Raw genomic sequence first — 23,137 nt, forward strand, 5'->3', positions numbered from 1 at the left:
ATAGGTATGCCTGTTTGTTTCTATACTTGTGAAAATTGTTTATTAAAAATTATATGCGTTTCGAATCCGATATGTTTTGAAAAACCTAGGAAAACCCGATGTTTTCCTAGTCCTTTGAAATCCATTAAGTTGCGTTGAAACCATTACAAAGATAGGAGTGTCATTCCCAGGCGACGTTGGATTATTTTTGAGCATGATTATTTACTACAAACCCGCATTACACAAACGCCCAGTTTATAGCAATACTAACGATCCCGAAGGCGTCGTTCGTACAAATCACGTTATCCAGCCGCCCTGACTATGTGTCGTCCCACATCCGAAGAGTAAGAGGACACGAAGGCCTCGATGACTCTATTAATCGGTTGGGGATAATATGCGTACGAGGGGTCCCCGACCCGCCTCGCAAAATATGCAGACTCTTCTAGCAATACCAAGGACCCTTGGGGACCAGTGGTATACAAGCCATTGAAAGTCCCTCTACGTTGTGCCAAGTCGGTGAAACTCAACACTTCGTAGAAAATATGTGTCTTCGGGCCTTAAGATCAGGTCATTGGGCTAGCTAGGCCCAACAAGCAAGATTTTACACTTTTGGGGCCCGAAGATGGTGCGTAGACGTCTGTGCACACTCGTATGTAAGCTAAGTTCCCAAACGTTATTTGTATGAACCGTAGTGTTGTAGTGTTAGTAGTTGTAGATTTCCATTGGTTCGAGACCGAGCCAATTCGTTTAACAACGACTTTTGGTATTGTAATGTATTGTATTTCGTTGAGAGCCGCGGTGCCATTATTTGATCAAATTGTGTATATTGAATTAGCCTTGAAAATTTTCTGTTTTCAGCCCCTCATTGTTTGTAAAATTTACATTTTTAACCCTTTTATTGAATACTTCCCGGTTTGGTCCTTAAACTAATTTTCTTGACATTTTAACACCAAAAATTATTGAAAATTAATATTTTTCAGCATATTTTTCATAGAAAACAGTTTAAGTCCCTGAAAATGCAGTTTTCTCGGTTTTAACCCTTCTTTTTCGCAATTTTGACAATTTTGGCCCAAATTGTGAAACTTTTGCAACTTTGGTCCTTTTTAAATTTGAAAAGCATTTTAAACCTTTGAAAAGGACTTGGATCACTTATGGTCCATTGTTTTACAGAAAATCACAGTTTTGGCCCTCCAAAACAGAAAAATTCGCATAATGGGCCTCATTGGGCCAAAAATGTCATTTTTAGCCCATTAAGCTTGGAATTTATGTTTTTAATCCCCTAAATGAGTATATTTCCAGAAATTGATTTATGGAAACTGTTTTGGCACACTTCATCCAGCAGAATTCGTGATATGCCAATTTGGACCCTTCATTTTGTATTTTTCACATTTTAGGCCCAAAATTTGTGTTTTTAACCCAAAGAAAATTGTTACTAAACCACTTAGCCATTTTTCTTGAAACACTTTGTATGTAGAAATATATTTGAAGCTAAAATCATTTAACACAAGATATATCTCGGTTTTGAGGGGTTTTATGGCTAGATCCAACATTATAACACACAAATGCATACATATAAGCATGGAAATCATACAAGGCATACAAAACACATATAGATCTACACTTTCACTTGTATTCCCCCCCCCCCCCCCACAAAACTCAAAAAAAAACAGAAAATAGGGGGTATGAAGCTCACCTTGGGTGTGGTTTCGGTTTTTGGAAGAAAAGATGGAAGAAAACTTGATGATTTTTGGGCCTTAGCACCTTTCCTTGGTAGATCTCGAGTTTGAGATGGTTCTAGGGTGCAAGATCACGATTTTTTTCATAGTTTAGGAAAGGATTTTGATAACAAAAAGAATTTAAATCATAGATCTATGCATAATCTTACCTTAGATGAAGAATTTTGTGGAGATTTCCTCTTGAATGCTTCCTAAAACTCGAGATTTTTGAGTGGAGAGGGAGAGATGTTCTTGAGTGATCTAGAGAGAATTTGTGAGAGATTTGTGGTGTGTGTGTGTGCTTGTGGCCGAGAGTGAGAGAGGAGAGAAGAAGAGATGTGATCTTGAAGTGATTTTCATGGAAGAATGAGAAACAATGCATGGAAGTCCTATGGGTAATAGTGAGGTGGCAAGCAAATAGTCAACTCTTCCTTATCTTCTTGGATTTGGGCCTTGGGCCGAGATTTTTTTGAAAGGGAAAAGAAAATTTTGGGCTTTTTCCCTTAAGCCCAAAATTAAAGTTAGTTAGAGTGTGTTTTATGCCTAAAAGAATGTAGTATGATTTTTCCATTTTTGTTGAACTAGTTTAGGGTATTCATGGATCAAAGCTTTCAATTCATTTCATTCTAGGCCCAATATGGCCCAAAATGTTGAAATAAATAAGTGTGGGTCCAATTAGAGCCCAATTAGGGTTCTAAGCCCATGATAGTCTATTTGGAAGCTTATTGGTCCATTTGGATCCAATAAGGAAGTTCTAGTCCAAGGTGTACCTAAACAAGAACTTTTAGGGTTTCCAATTGTTTGATGACTGTTTGTAGTACTTGTATGATGTATTTGATTGAAGTTTTTGATTCACATTAACTTGAATGTATAGATTACATGGCTCAAAATTTCCAGTTGTGACATCATCCCCCCGTTAGAGGGAATTTCGTCCCGAAATTCTGTTTGAAAGCTAGATTTGAGAATGCTAGAATAGGTGAGGGTGCTTCTGCTTCATTTGATCTTCGCGTTCCCACGTGAATTCTGGCCCACGCTTTGCGTTCCACCGTACCTTCACGATCGGGATGCGGCTCTATTTAGTACGCTTCACCTCCCTGTCCATGATTTCGATTGGTTCTTCGACGAACAGGAGATTCTCATTAATTTCGATTTCGTCAAGAGGAATGACAAGGGTTTCATCTGATAGGCACTTTTTCAGATTAGAGACATGAAACACGGGGTGTACACCGTTTAGTTCCGCGGGTAGTTGTAGTCTGTAGGCTACCGGACCTATTCGGGCGACGATTTCGAAAGGTCCAATGTATCGCGGGTTCAGCTTTCCCCGTTTTCCGAAACGTATAACCCCTTTCCAGGGTGAGACTTTCAACAATACTCGATCACCAACCTGGAACTCTAAGGGCTTTTGTCGTTTGTCAGCGTAGCTCTTTTGTCGGTCGCGCGACGCTTGTAATCGGGCTCTGATCTGAACGATCTTTTCCGTGGTTTCGCGAATAATCTCCGGTCCTGTTATTGCCCTATCCGACGTATGCGTTCTTGCTAGCTGGGTGTCACCTACTTCAGCCCAACATAACGGTGATCTACATTTACGCCCGTACAGTGCTTCGAAAGGAGCCACCTTGATGCTTGAATGGTAACTATTGTTATATGAGAATTCGATCAATGGTAGATGGGTATCCCAAGACTTTCCAAAGTCTATCACACAAGCATGAAGCATGTCTTCAAGCGTCTGAATGGTCCGTTCGCTTTGACCGTCCGTTTGTGGGTGATACGCGGTGCTCATATCGAGATGAGTTCCCATTGCTTTGTGGAGTGATTGCCAAAACCGCGACGTGAACCTACTGTCCCTATCCGAGATGATAGATTTTGGCACTCCATGGAGTCTTACGATTTCTCGTAGGTACAACCGCGTCAGTCTCTCCATCTTGTAGGATTCTTTGATTGGCAGGAAATGGGCAGATTTCGTCAGTCGGTCGATTATTACCCATATGGTGTCCAATCCGTCCGACGTCTTGGGCAGCTTGGTCACGAAGTCCATAGAAATCCCCTCCCATTTCCACTCAGGGATGGCCGGTTGCTGTAACAATCCGGAAGGTTTCTGGTACTCCACTTTTACTTTGGCGCACGTAAGGCACTTACCAACATAAGTCGCGATTTCCGCCTTCATGTTAGGCCACCAATAGTGTTGCTTGATGTCCAAATACATCTTGTCCGAACCGGGATGAATGGAGTATCGTGTCTTGTGGGCTTCCTTCATAACGGTCTCCCTAAATCCTCCGATTTTTGGGACCCAAATACGGTTCATGAAGTAGTATACCCCATTCTCTTTGACTTCCTGGTTCTTCTCCATTCCGCGTAATGCCTCGCTAGTTCTATTTTCCGCTTTCATAGCCTCTGCCTGGACTGATGCAATTTGAGTGGTCAGATGAGACTGAATGGTTATCGAGTGCGTTTTCGTACGGCGATTAGAGTACTCCTTCTGACTTAATGCATCGGCTACCACATTGGCCTTGCCTGGATGGTACTTGATCTCGCATTCGTAGTCGTTTAGCAATTCCACCCATTTTCGTTGTCTCATGTTCAGCTCCTTCTGATTCAAGATGTGCTGGAGGCTCTTGTGGTCCGTGAAGATGGTGCACTTTGTGCCGTACAGGTAGTGCCTCCAAATTTTCAGAGCGAAGACCACGGCTCCCAGTTCTAGGTCGTGGGTCGTGTAATTTACTTCGTGCGTCTTTAGTTGGCGTGACGCATATGCTATCACTCTTCCACGTTGCATGAGAACGCAACCTAAGCCTTGATTCGACGCGTCACAGTAGACTACAAAATCTTCCGTTCCTTCGGGTAGAGATAGCACAGGAGCGCTACAGAGAGCTTGCTTCAAGGTTCGAAACGCAATCTCTTGTCGGTCTGTCCACTTGAATGGCACGCTGTTTTGCGTAAGCAAGGTAAGCGGCTTGGCGATCTTAGAGAAGTTTTGGATGAATCTCCTATAGTAGCCTGCTAGGCCTAAGAACTGACGAATTTCGGTGGGCGTAGTCGGAGTTGCCCATCCTTCCACAGCTTTGACCTTGGAGGGATCCACATGAATTCCGTTTTGGCTAACTACGTGACCTAGGAAATTCACACTCCGGAGCCAGAACTCGCACTTGGAGAGTTTGGCGTACAGCTTTTCCGATCGCAGCGTCTCTAGGACTTGTCGGAGATGTTGGCCATGCTCCTCTTTGCTTCGAGAATAGACGAGGATGTCATCGATAAACACAATGACGAAGTTGTCCAGGAACGGTCGATAGATTCGATTCATTAGGTCCATAAATGCGGCGGGTGCATTTGTTGGACCGAAGGGCATTACAACGAATTCATAATGTCCGTAGCGGGTTCGGAAAGCGGTTTTAGGAATATCTTCTTCTCGGACTTTGAGTTGGTGGTATCCGGATCGTAAATCTATTTTTGAAAAATAGCTAGCTCCTTGGAGCTGGTCGAATAGATCATCGATTCGCGGGAGTGGGTAGCGGTTTTTAACAGTGAGCTTATTTAACTCTCTGTAATCGATACACATTCTGAAAGATCCGTCCTTCTTTTTGACGAAGAGCACCGGAGCTCCCCATGGCAAGTAGCTAGGTCGGATAAATCCCTTATCCAGAAGCTCACTGAGTTGGCTGGACAATTCCTGCATTTCAGCAGGTGCCAACCGATATGGTGATTTAGCGAGAGGAGTTGCTCCTGGAACGACGTCGATTCGAAACTCAACCTGTCTCTCTGGGGGTACTCCTGGAAGATCTTCAGGAAACACGTCCAGAAATTCACACGCTACCGGGATGTCTTGGATGTTAGTTTCTTCTTTGGTCTTGTCCACTATGTGAGCCAAGAACGCCAAATTGTTCTTTCGCAAGTGTTTTTGTGCTTTGATGCACGAGATGAGACGAAGATTCGTACTGGGTTTATCTCCGTAAATTACTAGGGTTTTGTGATTTGGGAGACGAAGGCGAATGGCCTTCTCATGGCACATAATCTCAGCATGGTGGGGGCTTAACCAATCCATGCCGATAATCACATCGAAACTCCTAATTGATACTGGCATCAGATCTATTCGTAAGACGTGTTGGTTGAGGGTTAGGGTACATCCGATGTAGATTTCCCTAGTGGATTCGGTTTTCCCATTGGCCATTTCCACCGTATAGGTTTCATTTAGCTTCTGGGGTTGTTGTTTCAGTAAATGTTTAAACTTCTCACTTACGAAACTTCGCTCCGCTCCGGTATCAAATAAGATGCATGCATAAGTGTGGTTTAGGAGGAACGTACCGGTCACAACTGCGGGGTCCTGAACTGCATCACTCTGACCCATAGTCAGCATTCTTCCTGCTCCTCTGTTTCCTGAGTTGTTGTTGTTAGGGCAATCTCGACGGAAATGCCCCGTCCTTCCACACCCAAAACAGGTGTGGCTAGGCCCTGCGTTGTTGCCGCCGATATTGGTGTTGATGTTATTGCGGTGGTTGTTGTTGTTCTGGTTGTTTCCCTGACTCTGGTTCTGAGAAGGATAAGTCCTGCAGAACCTTGCAGTGTGTCCCTTTCGGTTGCAACTGGTGCAATGGAACTCCTTACATTCTCCATGGTGATGGAAACTGCACTTATTGCACTTGGGAGAATTACCGGAATAGGGTCTTGAAGCATTTGAAGCAGCTGAGGCTGGAGCATGTGATGTGACTGGAACCGGCGCAGTGACAGCGTTAACTGCCACCGTTTGCTGCTTTTTAGAGGTCTCGGGGCCCTGATGCCCCTTTCTCTTGTTGTTCCATCCTTTCTTACCATCACTCTCCTTCTTCTTCTCAGTCTCCACTGGTTTTTCGCCCTTCTTGTTGTTATGATCATATAGCCTCTTTGCCAATCTCTTTGCACTGTCAAACGTTTCAGGGTTCGCAGCTATCACATTCCCTTGAATGGGGGATGTCAGTCCCCAGATGAATCGTTCAATCTTCTTTCCCTCTGATGTGATCATACCCGGGCACAACAGGGATAGTTCACTGAATCTCGATATGTAGGCATCGATGTTCCCATTCTGCACCGTGAGATTCCATAGTTCCTGTTCCATCTTCTGTATTTCGCCTCGGGGGCAGTACTCCGCCATTAACATTTCTTTCATTTCTGCCCAGGGAATAGAGTTGGCGACAGGGAGTGTCATGGCTTCTACGTGTCCATTCCACCAAGTGAGTGCTTGGTCCACAAAAGTGCAGGCCGCGAACTTCACCTTCATCTGCTCGGGGCACTCGCATATCTCGAATACCGACTCTACCTTCTCGATCCATCGCTTTAGGGTAATCACTCCTCCAGTGCCGTTGAAAGTTCGGGGTTTGGCGTTCGCAAAATCCTTGTAGGTGCACGTTTTAGTGGGTCCTTGGTTCGTCCCGTTGTTCGAACTTCCGGATCCTTGCCCGTTACCTCCTCCGTTGTTCCCTCGGTGAAGTTGTGCCATAGCTGCTGTGACCGCAGCAGACACGGCTGCCTGGAAAGCAGTGGAGTCAACTTCGGGCGGGGTTGGTTCCGGATTTCCGCGAGTAGCTGGGCGAGGCATCTTTCTGTCATGAAACGGAAAGATGTTGAGTGTACGTGGTTTCTGTGAGGTTGCGATCCTACTAACTAGGTGTATGATGCGAACCTAAACATTACTACCATCGGGCATACAATAATAACGTCTCAACACATAACAACTGGTAATATCATAACAAAACACACAAAAGTTTATTAATATTATCCGCATTTAATACAAGAAAATTTGCTCGTAGGAGCATACATATGTGACACTAATCCGACAGCATAACGGCTCCATGAGTAGTGTAGTCACTTAAACATAGAGCCGGAGTACATAACATAGTTCCTAATAACCTACTATGATAAGTCTATCCCTAACCGCGATGAGCTGCGTCAGGAGGTGGTGCTGAAGATGTGGATGCTCCCTGAAGATGAGCCACCAAGCATTCTGCGTCCTGAAGTCGAGATTCCCACCTTACCTGCCTCATGTGAAACTCCCGGAGGACGTCACGCGTCTCCTGTTCCGCACGCTCGACCCTAGTCCACAACTGGCGTACTTGATCAGCAGTGCCCTGAGCAAGGTCGCCGGTGTCCCGTAATCGCCTCACCATGACCGGTAGGGATCGGTCGGCCGGTCCTCCGTCCCTCAAGTCAAAGAACTCACGTGACATGCCAAACGGGGGTCGCTGTCCCTGATGTCTGCTCCATCTCCAAAGATCAATGCCCCAAGGAGGGGTAGGTCCAGTGGGGCCCACACGGTAAGCAGGCACCCTGATCGGGTAAGGGGGGTCGATGACCTCGGACTCTGCGTCCGAATCACCCCCTTCGCTGTCATCGAGCTCCTCTCTAAAAGGTTCTTCGTCTTCTTCGGGTTCGGCAGGCTCGCCCTCGACTTCTGCCTCCGGTTCCCCATCAGATTCCTCTTCGGGGTCCTCCTCAGGTTCCTCTTCAGGCTCTTCCTCAGGCTCCTCCGCCTCTAGCCACCCGTTATTTCCCTGATTAGGGAAGTAGGGGTCTCCAGGGTGATGAAAACCAGCCATGCTGTCTGCGCGAGTACGTAAATATGCTAGCATTATTCCTAGGTGCTACGACCATTATACAGGCTAAGCGAACGTTCTCTTTTTGGTGATAAAGGGTATAATTTTAGGTTCCCTAGCTATCCCGATCTCATCAAGACGTGTGTTAGTTTTACCTTGGAGAGAATGTAGTTGATCAGGCTACATTCACTCCTTGGTATCACTAAGAACAGTCCCGAATTAACCGAGATACCAGTGTTATTGTGTTTGATTCAGCGTTAGGTCCTTATTCCTAATACAAGCAAGTGTGTTTTATTTACTTGTTTTGTTCAGAGTTATATTAGTCCCTCTTTTTGGTTTATAGTTGCATATCAATGTATGGCTCGACATGCTAGTTCACTATAGACAAAGCTCTGATACCAACCTGTCACACCCCCGAACCAGACGGCGGAAACGTCCGGGGGCTGTCGTGACTCAATTGAATACCATAACATTGAATATATATGAAACATAACAACATTCGTCACCATTCATTAATACAGTACAACCAGTAGCGTTTACATGAAATACATTGTTTAAACATTACATCCCCAAAAATTGAATTGTTTGATTCATACGTAAATAAACTGCAACCGTCACTGAATATGATTTCCTTTGATTCACTGGTTCCCTGAGAATACAAGTATTTTGAAAAACGTCAACATATGAAATGTTGGTGAGTTCATAAGTAGTGTTTGAAATCCAATGTTTGTATTGTTTGAAAACCACCAGAAAATCCGATATTTTCTGAAAAGAAAGACTTTCGAAAATGTTGTGAAGATCCATAGGTATGCCTGTTTGTTTCTATACTTGTGAAAATTGTTTATTAAAAATTATATGCGTTTCGAATCCGATATGTTTTGAAAAACCTAGGAAAACCCGATGTTTTCCTAGTCCTTTGAAATCCATTAAGTTGCGTTGAAACCATTACAAAGATAGGAGTGTCATTCCCAGGCGACGTTGGATTATTTTTGAGCATGATTATTTACTACAAACCCGCATTACACAAACGCCCAGTTTATAGCAATACTAACGATCCCGAAGGCGTCGTTCGTACAAATCACGTTATCCAGCCGCCCTGACTATGTGTCGTCCCACATCCGAAGAGTAAGAGGACACGAAGGCCTCGATGACTCTATTAATCGGTTGGGGATAATATGCGTACGAGGGGTCCCCGACCCGCCTCGCAAAATATGCAGACTCTTCTAGCAATACCAAGGACCCTTGGGGACCAGTGGTATACAAGCCATTGAAAGTCCCTCTACGTTGTGCCAAGTCGGTGAAACTCAACACTTCGTAGAAAATATGTGTCTTCGGGCCTTAAGATCAGGTCATTGGGCTAGCTAGGCCCAACAAGCAAGATTTTACACTTTTGGGGCCCGAAGATGGTGCGTAGACGTCTGTGCACACTCGTATGTAAGCTAAGTTCCCAAACGTTATTTGTATGAACCGTAGTGTTGTAGTGTTAGTAGTTGTAGATTTCCATTGGTTCGAGACCGAGCCAATTCGTTTAACAACGACTTTTGGTATTGTAATGTATTGTATTTCGTCGAGAGCCGCGGTGCCATTATTTGATCAAATTGTGTATATTGAATTAGCCTTGAAATTTTTCTGTTTTCAGCCCCTCATTGTTTGTAAAATTTACATTTTTAACCCTTTTATTGAATACTTCCCGGTTTGGTCCTTAAACTAATTTTCTTGACATTTTAACACCAAAAATTATTGAAAATTAATATTTTTCAGCATATTTTTCATAGAAAACAGTTTAAGTCCCTGAAAATGCAGTTTTCTCGGTTTTAACCCTTCTTTTTCGCAATTTTGACAATTTTGGCCCAAATTGTGAAACTTTTGCAACTTTGGTCCTTTTTAAATTTGAAAAGCATTTTAAACCTTTGAAAAGGACTTGGATCACTTATGGTCCACTGTTTTATAGAAAATCACAGTTTTGGCCCTCCAAAACAGAAAAATTCGCATAATGGGCCTCATTGGGCCAAAAATGTCATTTTTAGCCCATTAAGCTTGGAATTTATGTTTTTAATCCCCTAAATGAGTATATTTCCAGAAATTGATTTATGGAAACTGTTTTGGCACACTTCATCCAGCAGAATTCGTGATATGCCAATTTGGACCCTTAATTTTGTATTTTTCACATTTTAGGCCCAAAATTTGTGTTTTTAACCCAAAGAAAATTGTTACTAAACTACTTAGCCATTTTTCTTGAAACACTTTGTATGTAGAAATATATTTGAAGCTAAAATCATTTAACACAAGATATATCTCGGTTTTGAGGGGTTTTATGGCTAGATCCAACATTATAACACACAAATGCATACATATAAGCATGGAAATCATACAAGGCATACAAAACACATATAGATCTACACTTTCACTTGTATTCCCCCCCCCCCACAAAACTCATAAAAACAGAAAATAGGGGGTATGAAGCTCACCTTGGGTGTGGTTTCGGTTTTTGGAAGAAAAGATGGAAGAAAACTTGATGATTTTTGGGCCTTAGCACCTTTCCTTGGTAGATCTCGAGTTTGAGATGGTTCTAGGGTGCAAGATCACGATTTTTGCATAGTTTAGGATAGGATTTTGATAACAAAAAGAATTTAAATCATAGATCTATGCATAATCTTACCTTAGATGAAGAATTTTGTGGAGATTTCCTCTTGAATGCTTCCTAAAACTCGAGATTTTTGAGTGGAGAGGGAGAGATGTTCTTGAGTGATCTAGAGAGAATTTGTGAGAGATTTGTGGTGTGTGTGTGTGCTTGTGGCCGAGAGTGAGAGAGGAGAGAAGAAGAGATGTGATCTTGAAGTGATTTGCATGGAAGAATGAGAAACAATGCATGGAAGTCCTATGGGTAATAGTGAGGTGGCAAGCAAATAGTCAACTCTTCCTTATCTTCTTGGATTTGGGCCTTGGGCCGAGATTTTTTTGAAAGGGAAAAGAAAAATTTGGGCTTTTTCCCTTAAGCCCAAAATTAAAGTTAGTTAGAGTGTGTTTTATGCCTAAAAGAATGTAGTATGATTTTTCCATTTTTGTTGAACTAGTTTAGGGTATTCATGGATCAAAGCTTTCAATTCATTTCATTCTAGGCCCAATATGGCCCAAAATGTTGAAATAAATAAGTGTGGGTCCAATTAGAGCCCAATTAGGGTTCTAAGCCCATGATAGTCTATTTGGAAGCTTATTGGTTCATTTGGATCCAATAAGGAAGTTCTAGTCCAAGGTGTACCTAAACAAGAACTTTTAGGGTTTCCAATTGTTTGATGACTGTTTGTAGTACTTGTATGATGTATTTGATTGAAGTTTTTGATTCACATTAACTTGAATGTATAGATTACATGGCTCAAAATTTCCAGTTGTGACAATAAATATTCGATAGTACCCTGCTAAACCCATGAAACTCCTGATATCCGAGGGAGATTTCGGAACCTCCCACTGTATAACGGCCTCGACCTTGGCCGGATTGACCAAAATCCAATCTTGGTTAATGAGGTGCCCAAGGAACCGGACCTCTCGTAACCAGAACTCGCACCTCGAGAACTTCGCATAAAGTCGTTCTCACTTCAAAACCCCCATAAGCTAGCGAAGATGCTCCTCATTCTGCTCTTTAGTCTTGGAATACACCAAGATATCATCAATAAACACAATGACAGAACGATCGAGCATTTGTCTGTATACCCGATTCATCAAATCCATAAACACTGCAAGCACATTAGTGAGCCCAAATGACATCACCATGGAATCGTAATGCCCATAACGAGTCTGGAATACGGTCTTCTCCAGGTCCTCCTCTCTCACTCTAACCTGATGATACCCAAACCTCATATCTATCTTAGAGAACCAAGATGCACCCTACAACTGATTGAAGAGGTCATCAATCCACTAAAGGGGATAACGGCTCTTCACCGTTAACTTGTTTAACTCCCGATAATCAATGCACATCTGGTGTGAACCATCTTTCTTTTTGACAAACAATATCGCTGCTCCCCACAGAGAACTACTCGATCTAATGAACTACTTGCCTAGAAACTCATGAAGCTGAGAGGACAACTCTTGCATGTCAGGCGGTGCTAAAAGATACGACGCCTTGGCAATCGGTGCCGCACCTGGCACAAGGTTAATCCTGAACACGACCTACCTCTTAGGAGGCACACCGGGAAACTCCTTTGCGAATAAATCTACAAACTCCCTAACAACCGAGGCCACTGAAACTAAAATTTGATCCCTAACACACATATCTACCACATAAGCCAAGTAGCCTACACACGCATGTTGAATATACTGATGAGCCTGGGTTGCTGAAAAAAAATCCCTGAACCCATCCTGGTGCCCTCTCCATAGATAACCAGTTCTCCCTTACTTGATATTCGAACTACCACTCACAGGCCCTCATAATCAATCATGGCACCAAATCGGCTCAGCCAATCCATGCCCACAATGACACAAACATGCCCCATTGGAATTAGGATCAGATCGATCGGGTAGGGCACCCCAAAGATCTCCAATACACAACCCTGATACACTGATGATGCAGAAACCCCATGTTCATAGGCGATAGAAACCCTCAACGGACACTCTAGCTCCCCAATTGGCATATCAAACTCTCTACTGAACGAATGAGATAGAAAGGACTGACTCGCACCTAAGTCAAACAACTCAAGAGTAGGCAAAGAGTTCACTAGGAACATACCTAAAAAGGTACATATATAAGCATAACACAAAACATAATAAAAAAGATAATGGATAGAAATATACTAGTCACAACATCTGGAACTACTCTAGCCTCCTCGGGAGTGAGCTGGAAAGCCCGACCTCGAGCCCTCAAGGGCTACATCCTGTCCTGACTCCCATTAGTGATCCTTAAATTAGTCGGTGGTGGAGCCTGCACCAGCCTGGCTGCAAGCAAAGGACATTGGGCCTTCATATGGCCCACCTGATCACAATGATAACAAAGTCTGATGCTAGAAGTTGGAGCCTGATGCCAGCAGTCCCTTGCAATGTGACCCTGCTTTCCACATTTATGGCATCCCAAAGAAGATCGACAAGATCTATCATGCACCTTACCGCACTTCCCACAAGTGTGGCCCCTCTGACTCCCCGACCTAGAATCAGCGGTCCTAAACCGCTTCGACGCAGGCTACGACTGCATCGGGGCCGGTCTCTGCTCCCTCGTCTACAACTCAATCTCAATCTCAGGCCGCCAAACGGCCTCCTACAACTCCAACAAAGAACCATAGAACTGGGTGGATACAAACTGCCTGATCTCCGTCTTGAGCATGCTCAAGTAACAGGTCATCTGAGCCTGCTCAGAAGTGGAAAAATCATGACAAAACATGGCCCTCTCCGTGAAACTCTTGGTGATATCCGTCACCGACTCCGTCCCCAGTGTCAAATACACATAGTCCTGGGCCAACCTCTCACGCTCCACCAACGGCACATATTTGGAGCGAAACATCTCCAAAAACTGCTCCCAAGACACAGTAGCTCTCCGCTCAGAAAAAAAAGCGAACTAGTAGCGAGTCTCCACCAATCCTTCGTTCCGGACCTCAGAAGGTTTAGAACCCACTTGACCTTCTAGTCGGGTGGGCATGAGCATGTGAATAAGCATCCCTCAACATCATACAGCCACCTCATGCCTATGATCGGGTCCTAAAATCCATCAAAAGTTGGAGGCTTCATATTGTCGAAGTCCTGATACTGAAAAACCCGCCCAACATCAATCCCTGTAGCCGCAGCGGCTGAGGTGGCTGCAGCAGCAGAAGTCTCAGAAAAGAGTCATATTTGTCATCAAAAGACTCTATCATCGTAGTCTTAATAGACCCAAATAGCTCCGGTATCTTCCCCCATAACAATGGCTATAACCTCCTCATGGAGAATCTCCTTAATCCTGTCCTTAGACATAGCTGGCCCACCCTGACTGCCAACTCTCGATCCCTATCCGAATCCAGCCTTAAATTGCCTCGTCATCACCATACTGAAAATATACCAGGGAGATATCAGATAACACGCATATGATAACATGGGAACCAACTCCCAAAAAATCCCTAAGGGTTGTGACTTCCTATTTATGCGTACAGGGCTGATGATTTAAGTAGTACTGGCCTATACTACCTTCCACACCTACTCGTATTTGTCTCATAGGAACATCACAACAACCCTAATTATACACACTAGCATGCTCATAAACTCAGGCCAAAACCTCGACATATGAATGTGTTCCATCCTGACATCCTAGAGGAACACTAAACATAACGCAATTGATCGGTTGACCCCACATAACTCACCCTACCACTAACAACCACACGACCCTCCATTGGTGCTAGATAAATATCGCATGAATACAATCACATGTCGCATAGTTTAAACAATCTTAGGCTAAAAGATTTAATCCTACAACGGTTGGACTCGGACAAGAGTTGCGCAACAAGAGCAAATCCCTTATCCTAAGATCATTTAAACCATGTAGCATGTGACTTAGCATATTCACTTAATAGCCAATTCTGACGCGAAAGAGTCATACAACAATCAATAAAGGGTTCTATAAGAGATAAGGCATGATATATCAGGAAATTCTATCATACAGTTCCCGAAGATCCCTATTGTAATAGTAGCATGTTGTTCTAACATATCAAAACATAATCTCAATTAATTGTGTGGTAAGTTGGGGTCTACTTACTAGCTTCGACTGATCGTACACATCACATCCTCCTTGATTATTTCGAAAACCATTTGAAAATTGTTTTTAGAATCTTTTTCCTTAGTTTGAGACTGGATTCACATGAATTTTCCTCCAATTCACTCAAACCAAGGCTATGATACCAACATGTAACATCCAAAAAATTCATGAAAAATTTGAACTTATAAAACCAACCTACAAATCATCATTTTTTACAAATTATTTTTCAAAACATGTGTAATATCAGATTTTTCCCAAAATCATAAATCAAAGCAGGAGGAGGTGCACGATCACGAATTCACATTCCCACGATCATACAGGTCCAATCAACCATCGGGTTGGACTACCCCAAGCCCCTCAACCATCAGGTTGGAATGCCGACATACTATGGGTCCAATCAACCATCGGGTTGGACTACCCCAGGCCCTCAACCATCAGGTTGGAATGCCAAAATACTATGGGACCAATCATCCTTGGGATGGAATACCCAGGGGTCCATTCAACCATCGGGTCGGTATGCCTCGGCCTGTTGGCTTACATACAAAGAAGTGAAGGCTCAACAACTGACCATACATGTGCACATATAACAAATAATCAAATAATAGTCTATAGCCAGTCAAACATATCCAAAGATTACTAAGCATAGCCTCATCCTATATACCGGGATATCGATCTAACAGATCACTAAAGTAGAATAGCATGCATAATAGGATATTAATCCAATGGGCTGGCATTGGTGCCTTTGAACCGCAAGTAAAATGATGAAAACTCACTTTGCAAATTGAACAGAACTGATGAGGCTCGACTCCAAATCTTAGATCTCTAATCGATACATATTTCCATCAATGACCAATTCCATCAAAATCCCAAAATACTCACAATGACCTTAAGGTCAAACTTGGTAAAAGTTAACTGGTCAAACCCATTAAGTCAACCGGGTCAACCGAGCCGAATCGACCCAACCTAGTTGTGACATCCCCAAAATCACAGCCAGAAAAGACCGGTTTGTTTATGCTTTGTTTAAAAATCAGAGTAACATTTTAAATAAAAGTGTTGCGGAATTTGCCCCAAAACAAAATATGATAAAGATTTATCAAAAGCATTTCCATAGAAATGTATTTCATTAAAAGACTTGGGATGTCATGTTCGTACAGATCAAAAGCATAAACAGTACAATATAAGCCTTACTACATTATTTCATATCTACAGGCCTATATCCGTAATCCCTCGTCCAAACTTCATATTTATGCTCAAGCGCCACTACCTGTAATACATGAAGCTGAGTGGGTCAGGCTTGGGAGCCTGGTGAGCACATAGGGTTTTCAACCCATGATAAATAAGTTTATTAATTTCATCAGTCAACAATAACCCGATTACCCGTTCCCGTTATCCTCATTTTACGTCCCTAAACACCTATCATAAGGGACCTAGCCTAAGGATCATCATCGGACGGACACTACTGCTAAGGGGATTCCTCAGCAATATATGTCCTAAAGGCATCCATGTGGGGGATGGAGTACGCCGGTGAACACATCGTTCACAAACACCTACAAGTTGCGAGCCTGCTAGTGTTCCACTGGACTGTCTAGAAGAGTCTGTGGTCGTCATCCATACTCTGCTAGATGACAGAATCAACAACATCAACATCGAGGCCTCTCATCATTTTATCGCACATCACCTATTACATCTACACATGTTTTACCCCAACATTTTCGTAGATATAAAATACATATACAATTTAAATCATTGAAAACATGTATAACAATGTTCATCCAGCATAGATAGCAAGTATTCAGATAATATGCACACATAGCATATAATTTATATAAAGTACTTCATATCTATGTGTAAGCTGAAAGTAACTATGCACTCACCTGAAAGGTGGTGACTCAGCACTCGAATAGCGCTTCGATACTCTCAAAATGATATTCCTTCGATAAAACCTAGTATCGATACCACTAGGGTTTAGTCTAACAATAACCGCGACAAATTAATAGTCTGACTATTATTATTATTATATAAGCGTTAATAACACTCAATATAACTCATAATAATAGCCCAAATAATTATTTTAAGTACCTAATAACATTCCTATAATTATTTGAAAGCTATATTAAAAATTGCGTAAGCGTAGCACACTTACAACGAATTTTATCGAAAACCGGATCTTAATTGGAGCAGCGTTTCGAAACCGAAAGACTCCTTTGTCTCGGGACTCCGGGAGCCTCGGGGCTTCCCTCGGGAGCTAGGGGGTTTATCTAGGGTTTAGGGGAGGTTTGGAACTCTAGAGAGAGAAATTAGTGAGAGAAAGAAGGGATTTTGGAGTGAAGAATTATGGCAGCCTCGGCCTTCTATTTATAGCCCAGACTTCGAACCTTACGCTGGGCGTACTGAAGCCTTACGTTGGGTGTAAGTTCAGATAAGGGTGCCAGCTTCGCACCAGCTGGCTCGCAACATCGGAAGAGGTAAGGCGAGGGTACGCGGGGCGTACTGACCTTGGACACAGGGCGTATGCGAGGAAGACGTGTCGGCCATCCGAAGCGAGCCGTGATCAGCAAGCGACGGTCAGGATTAAGCTACGTCATCGGATTTGCAACAGACTTCGCAATTTCATGCTTCAACTTTAAAAATTCGACTTTCGCATACGAGCTCCGATTTCGATGTTCTTTATATCCACGCGAAAATGGGAACGTACTCTACAACTTTCGTTTAGACTCCGTCGGCTAATTTTGACTCGATTTTAAATTTTATTATTAACAGACCGGGACAGGATTGGTCCGTTAATCCTCATAACTTCTTCATCCGACATTTGTTTTCGCCCATCTTTTTCTCGTTATGCTACTCTTAACGATATCTTCGATTCTCAATTAGGTCGTGTCAAATAAAAATCACTCGATCTAATATTCGAATTTCGGGCTCTACACTACTAATCCGAAACTTCGAAAAATCATAACTTCTTCATACGAAGTCAGATTTGGGCGTTCTTTTTATCGATGTTCTTAGTTTAACATATTCAACGACTTTTGTTTAGATCGCTAAGGCTAAATCTCGCTCTATCGTAAATTCACTATTTACGCTTTTCGGTATCGTGTCGGTTCTGTCGCGAAACTTCGACGGGTCATAACTTCTTCGTTATAACTCGGATTTCGGCGTTATATCCCTGGAATCCTTGTTTCGACCACTACAACTTTATGTAAAGATATCGGGCTTATCGCACACTTTAAGTTTGACGCTTATTTTTATTCTTTATTAATTATACATTTATAATTAAATAATAAACACATAAACACACATAATTCACATAATACTCAAATATTTCATTTTTATTACTTCAAAAAGAGTTACAAGAGTTGACCTAGACTATTACATTGACATATATGCTTAGCCCTGAAACCCGGGCGTTACACTAGTCAACCGAACCAAGCTGACCGATTGCGAGTACGTGGGGCGTACTCCGGAGGTATGTTTAGCATACACGAAGCCTCACAGAAGACCATCATCGGGTGGTTAACCGAGTATGTGGGGTGTACTCCCATGTATATGGGCATACCCTTGCAGCCTCCAAACTCCAATTAGTGCTTAATGGCTTATGCACCTAAGCCCATATTTTAGATCCATGACCAAAACATACCTTAGAGTCATAAAGTTTCCAACATTATGAATTTACATGCCTAATAAGAGCTTAACACAAGGTCTTAATCCATTAAGACCTTATACAAGATGCATGGTGCAAAAGTAACCAAATCGACTTCATTTTTATGGCTAAGGACCCTTCCTATGGTCTGAAAGGATAACTCAAAATGAAAAGAACAAACCATGAACAAGATGGGAAGTTTGGGACAAGAAACGCTAGATAAAACATCCAAAAATGGGATCTAACAACCAAGACATCAAGGTAGAGACTTTAAACCTTTTGGAGCTTTTCAAGAAGGTAAAGATCCTAGACCCACAAGCTTGCTTCCACTTGAAGGATCCTTAATGCAACTTTTTCCTTATTCAACTCACCAAGAACACTCTCTTGAGCTCAAAACACATAATAAGAGGGATAGGGTTTGCCAAAACATGTCAAAGGACATGGAGGCTGAAAAGGTGAGGAGAAATAAGACATAATGTTGCTTAAATACCACCCAAACCCTAAAAATTAGGGTTTCCTCCATAAGCTAGTATGCCCAGCATACTAGGGCGCACCCTAGTATGCTTAGCATATAGACATGTACGCATGGTGTACTCCTCACACCATAATTACAAAATTGCCACTAGGGCTTCAAAGCATAACTTCGTGGACTTAGGGACCAAAATGACATGAAATAGAATTATAGGGATGAATTTAGAAGTACCTGGACATCTAGATGTTACAATTAGCCACTCTTGAGAGAGTAAGGATAGGAATAATGCATAATCAATATGCTTTGGTCTAGTGATCGAGAATTATGTATGTAGATCTGCTTGATTTTATTGTGTCTTAGTGTCAGTCGACACCACTGCACGAATGTTGCTTTCTTTGTGCCTTCTAGGACTCACATTGATGTGAGATAACTATCAAATGAATATGTTAAATTACATGCTACAAAGGTTAAATAATATTAGATTTAATGATTTGGCACTATTGCACAACTTTTTTCTGAGTCTAGTCGTTGTAGGGTTGGGTCTTTTATTCGAAAGTTTATTTAGGTTTTGTTGATTGTCTTCATGAAGTGGTTAGCTAACATTGATTGGGGTCCTTTAGCAGCTGGTGGCAGGGGAGGTGGGGAGTCCTAGGGGAGCCTAGGATGCTCTTTATTACGGATATTATGTTGTTAAAGAGGTATTGGGAATATTATTATGAGTAGGTGACTTAGAAGACTCGAGATAACTCTTGAGGAAAGTATGGATAGGTGTGGAAGGTGGTATTGGGTCGTACTACTAGAAGCACGTGATCCATATTTGAATTGAGAGAAATTTTGGGGATTCTGAGGGCTGGTCGGCGGAACATAACATGGTGGATACCATGATTCGTGACAGTGTTTCCATATCCATTGATCTTTTGGTTATCTTTTTTTAGGCATGAGGATGGTTCTGGTAATTGTTTTGCGTCTCTATGGCGATGTCAGTTTGGATGAACGGTACAGAACTAGGTGATTTTGTAACGACCCGTTCCCGGTATGATAATTCCTTGGTATTTATTTTGGAAATTTTGTAAAGGGACTCGGCGAGTTCATAGCCTGACTCGCCGAGTAGGGACGTAATTTCGAGCACGTGTTAGTTGGCGACTCGGCGAGTCCATATTCTGGACTCGGCGAGTCTGTCCGTCTGGGAGAAACCCTAAATCCCCGGGTTGCCCACTATTTAAACCACCTTATAGCCCCCAATCTCGCCTCCTTGACCCTCAAAAGCTGTGAGAAAACCCTAATTCGTCCTTGAGTGTTTTAAGTGATCTTGTGTGCATTTTGTGAAGGATTGAAGAAGGAGAAGAAGAAAGGAGCAAGGAGAAGAAGTGTAGAGCGAAGATTCAAGGGAAAACAAGTGTTCTTTGAGGTATTCTTCGGATTTCCTTTCCTTCTATGTTTTAAAATCCCCTTTAGATCTAGTTGATGCTTTTCTCAAGCCTTATGTTGATATGGAAGCCATTTTATGTCGAGATATCCTTAGATCTGTTCATTTAGGGGTTGTAGAGCCCAGATCTATTGTCTTTATGGATCCATTGTGCATCATAACCCTAGATCTACCCTTTTAAGTGCCTTTCTAGCCTTTATTCCCTTGTTCATGTGTTTGTACACGTAAAGTTGGAAACTTTACGTGGTAAATCAGCTTATTGGACCCAGATCTATCATTTGTATGTATTGGATTCGAGCAGAATCGGGTATGGAATAGTTGCATGGCGATGACTCGGCGAGTCGGAAGAACGACTCGGCGAGTCGAGTCGCGAGTCCCCGATTTCTTCCTTTTGAGCGATGTCGAGTGGGCCCAGTGAGTTGTGGAGTGGACTCAGCGAGTTCGAGGGTAGACTCAGTAGTGGAGGGACTCGGCGAGTTGTTCATACAACTCGGCGAGTCCAAGGCAATCTTCCTAAGCTCAAGAACAACTCGTCGAGTTGTTCATAGGACTCAGCGAGTCAGATGAAGATTGTCTGAGTTCTTGATCGGGGGAGTACTCGTCAAGTCGATGCCATACTCAACGAGTAGCAGCGGGTTGAGTCGAGGAGTGGGAATAGGGACTCGGCGAGTTGGCGGCCCAACTCGGCGAGTCAAGTCAACTATGGGTTAACTTTGACCGAGAGTTGACTTTGTCTGAGAGTTGACTTTGACCAAGGGTAAAAGAGTCATTTTACCCAGTGCAGTGTTTAGTATTTGATTGAGTGTGTTTATGGACTTGTAGCCGGGGAGACGCCGGATCAGCAGCAGCTAGCTTCCAGAGCCATACACTCAGCAGCCAGTTCACGAGGTGAGTTTCCCTTCAGTAGGAACGGGTCTACGGCCACAATGCCGGCCCGTGTAATTATCAGTAGTTCCGGTCTTTAGTTTAATGTAGTAGCTAGCTGGCTTGACGTCTTTGTGATTCAAGCATATTTGTGTTATGAGTTCCGGACTTCGGTCCGATGCAGTATGCAGTATGTGTGAATATAATAGTTGTTATGTGATATGCTATGTCATGACCAGTCAGTTCCGGACTTCGGTCCGATGCAGTTAGTTCCGGACTTCGGTCCGATGCAGTTAGTTCCGGACTCCGGTCCGATGCAGTTAGTTCCGGACTCTGGTCCGATGCAGGGGACAAGGTCCCAGTCAGTTCCGGACTTCGGTCCGATGCAGCTAGTTCCAGACCTCGGTCTGATGCAGTGGGCAAGGCCCAGTATGTGCTTTATATGTGTTGTATGGAATGTGGTAGTTTGGGGGAGCTCACTAAGCTTCGTGCTTACAGTTTCAGTTTTGGTTTCAGGTACTCCCGCTTGTAGAGGGAAGAGCTCGGAATGATGGCATCGCACACACCACAGCTTCAGCTTTTATCCTGGGAGTCGATTTGGTTCTTGATTTTTATATGACTTGGATATGATTCAGTTTTCTGCACAGTGTTTTTATTATTTTTTGAGATACATCCTGTATGGGTTATGATATGACACTCAGATTATGGTTTTTGGTTATGTTGAAAAACGAAATTTTTGGGTCGTATTTTTGGGTCGTTTCAAGTTGGTATCAGAGCCCTGGTTTGAGGGATTCGGATACACTTCCGGGTGTATCTGAACTCAAACTAAGGGGAAATAAAAAGATTTTTAAAAGGAAAATGTTTTCTAAAAGAATTTTGAAAGCACTTAGAAAGAAAGAGAATTTTTTTTTAAAACAAGATAAGGGTGTGGTGCATGCGATCAGCCGAGCTCAAGTAAGTACTCCCAAATTACCCATACAAGTTATTTGTTCAGTTTCAGTTTCAGTAGAACAGCATGCTAGTATAGGACTAAGGATCTATGAGGATGCCTTATGTGCCTGCTTTATGTGTTACAGCTTTATGAGTATTGCATGCTAGTATTGAGTAGACAGCAGTAGGATAGCCTGTTTAGGTTATGCCTGATAGTATGAGTTTAGCACTGTATGCTAGGTCAGTTTCTCGTTTTGAGAATAGTTTTGCCTGAGTATGTTTCCTTTATCCGAATGCTGCTTGCTTCGTGCTTTGTGGGAGTTCTGAGTGATGGAAGTTAGCCATTAGGTGAACACGTTACGCCACATGTGATCAGGGTTGAATAATCCCAGAGTGCTGGAACTGGCCCTATTGCGCAGCTCTTGTTTGAGTCCAACCGTTATAGGGACGGGTCTTTTACTTGAAGGATTATCTGATCTTTGTCACATGTGATGGTGTTCAGGTGGTGGTTAATTAGCATTATAAGGAGACCTGCAGCAGCTGAGGACTAGTTGTGTTGAGTCTGAGGTTTCCCTAGGGCAAGCCTAGGATGAGAGTAGCAGAGATCAGTAGTAGTAGAAGTGACTTGGTGGAGTCAGGGCAGTTCTTGAAGAAAGTACAGATAGATGTGGAAGGTAGTATGGGCCCGTACTACTGGAAGCAGAGGATCCGTACTCGAATCAAGAAAGGCTGAGACAAGACCAGGAAGCTAGTTGTAGTATTAATGATCCCTTGAGATATTTCTGTTTTCTGATGTAGTTGTGATGTGTTTCAGAATGGTGGTTTTGCGTTCGAGACCAGCAGCCGGCAGCGGA

This window comes from Lactuca sativa, chromosome 9 (genome assembly GCF_002870075.4).
Source record: "Lactuca sativa cultivar Salinas chromosome 9, Lsat_Salinas_v11, whole genome shotgun sequence".
Taxonomy (NCBI): Eukaryota; Viridiplantae; Streptophyta; class Magnoliopsida; order Asterales; family Asteraceae; genus Lactuca; species Lactuca sativa.